The sequence below is a fragment of the Schistocerca americana genome, chromosome 5 (genome assembly GCF_021461395.2).
Source record: "Schistocerca americana isolate TAMUIC-IGC-003095 chromosome 5, iqSchAmer2.1, whole genome shotgun sequence".
Taxonomy (NCBI): domain Eukaryota; kingdom Metazoa; phylum Arthropoda; class Insecta; order Orthoptera; family Acrididae; genus Schistocerca; species Schistocerca americana.
In genome coordinates, this window is record NC_060123.1 from 665,602,312 (window position 1) to 665,608,345 (window position 6,034).

A 6,034-nucleotide genomic window follows, 5' to 3' on the forward strand; every position below is an offset into this window, starting at 1 on the left:
CCGCGGTGTTGGCCGTCGAATGGCGCTAGCTGCGCAGCATTTGTGCACCGCCGCCGTCAGTGTCAGCCAGTTTGCCGTGGCATACGGAGCTCCATCGCAGTCTTTAACACTGGTAGCATGCCGCGACAGCGTGGACGTGAACCGTATGTGCAGTTGACGGACTTTGAGCGAGGGCGTATAGTGGGCATGCGGGAGGCCGGGTGGACGTACCGCCGAATTGCTCAACACGTGGGGCGTGAGGTCTCCACAGTACATCGATGTTGTCGCCAGTGGTCGGCGGAAGGTGCACGTGCCCGTCGACCTGGGACCGGACCGCAGCGACGCACGGATGCACGCCAAGACCGTAGGATCCTACGCAGTGCCGTAGGGGACCGCACCGCCACTTCCCAGCAAATTAGGGACACTGTTGCTCCTGGGGTATTGGCGAGGACCATTCGCAACCGTCTCCATGAAGCTGGGCTACGGTCCCGCACACCGTTAGGCCGTCTTCCGCTCACGCCCCAACATCGTGCAGCCCGCCTCCAGTGGTGTCGCGACAGGCGTGAATGGAGGGACGAATGGAGACGTGTCGTCTTCAGCGATGAGAGTCGCTTCTGCCTTGGTGCCAGTAATGGTCGTATGCGTGTTTGGCGCCGTGCAGGTGAGCGCCACAATCAGGACTGCATACGACCGAGGCACACAGGGCCAACACCCGGCATCATGGTGTGGGGAGCGATCTCCTACACTGGCCGTACACCACTGGTGATCGTCGAGGGGACACTGAATAGTGCACGGTACATCCAAACCGTCATCGAACCCATCGTTCTACCATTCCTAGACCGGCAAGGGAACTTGCTGTTCCAACAGGACAATGCACGTCCGCATGTATCCCGTGCCACCCAACGTGCTCTAGAAGGTGTAAGTCAACTACCCTGGCCAGCAAGATCTCCGGATCTGTCCCCCATTGAGCATGTTTGGGACTGGATGAAGCGTCGTCTCACGCGGTCTGCACGTCCAGCACGAACGCTGGTCCAACTGAGGCGCCAGGTGGAAATGGCATGGCAAGCCGTTCCACAGGACTACATCCAGCATCTCTACGATCGTCTCCATGGGAGAATAGCAGCCTGCATTGCTGCGAAAGGTGGATATACGCTGTACTAGTGCCGACATTGTGCATGCTCTGTCGCCTGTGTCTATGTGCCTGTGGTTCTGTCAGTGTGATCATGTGATGTATCGGACCCCAGGAATGTGTCAATAAAGTTTCCCCTTCCTGGGACAATGAATTCACGGTGTTCTTATTTCAATTTCCAGGAGTGTATACACTACTGGCCATTAAAATTGCTACACCAAGAAGAAATGCAGATGATAAACGGGTATTCATTGGACAAATATATTATACTAGAACTGACATATAATTACATTTTCACACAATTTGGGTGCATAGATCCTGAAAAATCAGTACCCGGAACAGCCACCTATGGCCGTAATAACGGCCTTGATACGCCTGAGCATTGAGTCATACAGAGCTTGGATGGCGTGTACAGGTACAGCTGCCCATGCTGCTTCAACACGATACCACAGTTCATCACGAGTAGCGAGAGGCATATTGTGACGAACCAGTCGTTTGGCCACCATTGACCAGACGTTTCCAATTGGTGAGAGATCTGCAGAATTTGTTGGCCAGGGCAGCAGTCTAACATTTTCTGTATCCAAAAAGGCCCGTACAGGACCTGCAACATGCAGTCGTGCATTATCCTGCTGAAATGTTGGGCTGGCTCTGAGCAGTATGGGACTAACATCTGAGGTCATCAGTCCCCTAGAACTTAGAACTACTTAAACCTAACTAACCTAAGGACATCACACGCATCCATGCCCGAGGCAGGATTCGAACCTGCGACCGTAGCGGTCGCGCGGTTCCAGACTGTAGCGCCTAGAACCGCTTGGCCATCTCGGGCGGCGTAATGTTGGGCTTCGCCAGTATGGGGATGACGAATACACGCTTCCAATGTGCGTTCACCGCGATGTCACCAAACACGGATGCGGCGATCATGATGCTGTAAACAGAACCTGGATTCATCCGAAAACATGAAGTTTTGCCATTCGTGCACCCAGGTTCGTCGTTGAGTACACCATCGCAGGCGCTCCTGTCTGTGATGCAGCGTCAAGCGTAACCGTAGCCATGGTCTCCGAGATGGTAGTCCATGCTGCTGCAAACGTCATCGAACTGTTCATGCAGATGGCTGTTGTCTTGCAAACGTGCCCATCTGTTGGCTCAGGGATCGAGACGTGAATTCACGATCCGTTACAGCCATGCGGATAAGATGCCTGTCATCTCGACTGCTAGTGATACGAGGCCGTTGGGATCCAGCACGGCGCTCCGTATTACCCTCCTGAACCTACCAATTCCATATTCTGCTAACAGTCATTGGATCTCGGCCAACGCGAGCAGAAATGTCGCGATACCATAAATCGCAATCGCGATAGGCTACAATCAGACCTTAATCAAAGTCGGAAACGTGATGGTACGCATTTCCCCTCCTCACACGAGGCATCACAACAACGTTTCACCATGCAGCGCCGGTCAACTGCTGTTTGTGTATGAGTAATCGGTTGGAAACTTACCTCATGTCAGCACGTTGTTGGTGTCGCCACCGGCGCCAACCTTGTGTGAATGTTCTGAAAAGTTAATCATTTGCATGTCACAGCATCGTCTGTCGGTTAAATTTCTCTTCTGTAGCAGGTCATTTTCGTAGTGTAGCAATTTTAATGGCTGTTAACACCTAGACTCTCCGTGCACGTAGCAGACGTAGAACAAAGGGTACTGGAGGTGTTTCTTTTTCTTTGTTTAAGGGACATGGATGTTGTGAAAATGTAACTAGTTGGTGGTTGTACTGTGGATTATCATCAGTAGATGAAAAAAAAAAGCAGAGAAGCGATTCTTGGTGTTGTAGCGCTCATGGACATTTATCTACGTACGGAATGCAACGAAATAATCAGCAAAGCTTTTTCTATCGCATGAAACAAAAGTTCTCCATTTATCTAGCACTTTTATTAATTATTTTAAAGAAAAGTGCCTTAAATTCGTGGTGAATGTTGGGAACGATAGATAGTCCCGAAACTTGGAAATCTTTCAGCCAATGAGAAAGCTCATATTGATGTCACACGTTGCTGGAAACATAAATGAAAGAAAACCATTCACTCTGGGTTTCACAATTTACCTTATAGATTAGGAATCACGTTCTCACATTGGAAGTAGACCACTGCGTCTATCATGAAACGGAGAACCTGTGAGAAGTGCAATTATACAATGAGTCTGGTATCTACAAAGAATATAGTTATGGCTGCAATGGAGGTAATAAGAATATCGGAACAGAACAAATAGTAAACAATAATTTTCGACAGACAGTGAGGTATGGTATAAGGGGCACATTATTTCATGTGACTTATTTTGGAAACGCTTGCTGTCGATTGGAATGAACCTAGAGAGGAGTACATTGAAATTTGTTTTAGACATAATGAAATGGTTGGCGGGAATTGCGTAATAGGAAAACTCGAATCTATATTTGGTAAAGTGAGATTGGTAAAGAGGGAATGGGTACTCTAGTAAGTGCCGCGCGGGATTAGCCGAGCGGTCTTAGGCGCTGCAGTCGTGTACTGTGCGGCTGGTCCCGGCGGAGGCTCGAGTCCTCCCTCGCGCATGGGTGTGTGTTTGTCCTTAGGATAATTTAGGTTAAGTAGTGTGTTAGCTTAGGGACTGATGACCTTAGCAGTTAAGCCCCATAAGATTTCACACACATTTGAACTCTAGTAAGTGAAAAAGATACTGTCTACACTTTCCGTGTTGCGGCATATTTGAGCAAAGCAATAGTGATAGAATCAGCAATAGAATCATGGGATGATTTCAGAGCGTGATCGTTTCAATTCATATAGGTACTAGGATCCAATAACCTTACCATACATCACATATAACGTTTAAGTAAAGGAACACTGGAGCAACTACAAATGCAATATAAGAAAAAGAGGCCAGCTATTAGAACGTACCTCTGTGTATTGTATTGTATTGTATGTTAACCGGGGACCTAGAAACGACGGAGAGGCTCCATCCCGGCCGCAGCTACAGTGGTCCGCAACCCCACGACGACTACCGCAGTCCACTTCACCCCTCCGCCGCCCCACACCGAACCCACGGTTACTGTGCGGTTCGGCCCCCGGTGGACCCCCCAGGGAACGTCTCACACCATACGAATGTAACCTCTATGTTTGCGTGGTACAGTAATGGTGGTGTACGCGTACGTGGAGAACTTGTTTGCACAGCAATCGCCGACTTGTGTAACTGAGGCGGAATAAGGGGAACCAGCCCGCATTCGCCGAGGCAGATGGAAAACCGCCTAAAAACCATCCACAGACTGGCCGGTTCACCGGACCTCGACACAAATCCGCCGGGCGGATTCGTGCCGGGGACCGGCGCTCCTTCCCGCCCAGAAAGCCGTGCTTCAGACCGCACGGCCAACCGGGCGGGCTTACCTCTGTGACACGAATGCAAGTGAAAATTGTCGACAAGACTTTTTGAATGTGTATGAAGCAAACTAGAGACTACCAAATACTTAATGATGCAGTTCGTTAACGGTACACCAGCAAATGTAATCATGAGTTGTCATCGTACAGACGAGCTGCACAATTCACTAAGTACACAAAAAGGTTCATTTCGTCTTTACTTTGTTGTATTCACTTCTATTCAAATAAATGTCAAACAGCTCTTTGCACTGCCTCGTTCCTTGTAATGATCTTTCAATTGCAGGCCACGTTCCTCAGTGGTGTTTGTACGTGCTTCAGTTTTTGTATCCTTGAAATAAAACCTGTGATTTACGGATAGGTGTTTGAAGCCTTCAGGTTTTAGGCGTTCATAATAACTGAAACATTTGGACATGTGGTTGTCCCAGGTAAAATATTTTCTTTAATTATTTCCAAAAATACCTATTTAGATTTCTCTTGAAAAACAACAACAAGCACTTACTAGCGCCTCTTTCGATAGCTACGAATACCCATCGCCCCATCGCGTTATTCCTTTCTCTAGACTTTTGCCAAACAGACAGTCACCAGTTTTCACAGTTACATCTTTTCCACCAAGTTTTCCATTTCTTTCTGAACACGCGGCAATACAGTTTGTCCTATAGTATTCTTTACAATCAACAACACAAGGAGTGGCAAGTTGTAGCTCGTAATAAATGCACTTGCTGCTACATTTATACAAACAAAAATATAAGAGACAGTCAAATGAAAACCGATCACCCGCACAATGAGACCATGAAATGGTTCCATTTCAAGTAACCCCCACAAGCATTAGGATATTCGTATCACTGGGAGACGAGACTTTGTCCTGCAAAACGCAGTCGCCCACTGAAAGATCCACAACCGTAGCCATTCTTGCACTTCATCATCCGACTGAAACCGACGTCCGTGCTTGTCGTTCTTGAGGTAGCCACGATCAAACATCCGGTCTAATCGGATGGGGTTGCAGTGTTCCCCAACCAAATCGCTGACCCGTAGTCTTCGTCAGGTTGGCAGCGTGGGGGCGGGCGATGTCGTGCAGACAGGACGCTTCCGTCCGACGCATTTAGACTTCATGGCGCGCCGCAGTTTCTGCAAAGTGTCTTCATAGGGCTCCGCATTGACTGTGGTCCCAAGTCGAGGAAATCGACGAACAGTCGAAAAGAACATCAACATCACCTTCCTGAAACTTGAGTGAACAGCTTTGGATTTCTTTGGCGGGAGAGATGGATGCTTCCACTGTTGGCTTTGCCGGTTGTCCCCGGGCTGTCGGAATGCTATTGGTCGGAATCTTCCTGTTACACGATAACGCCGTCCCCCACACAGCCAATCGGACGAAGGCTACGCTTCAGTGATTTGGTTGGGAAACACCAAAACGTCCTCTGTACAGATCGGATCTTTCACCGTGTAATTTTCACATCTTTGGCGAACTAAAGAAAGACACGCTTGGCCGTCGGTTTCAGTCGGACGAGGAAGTGCAAGAATGAGTGCGGTTGTGGATCCGTAA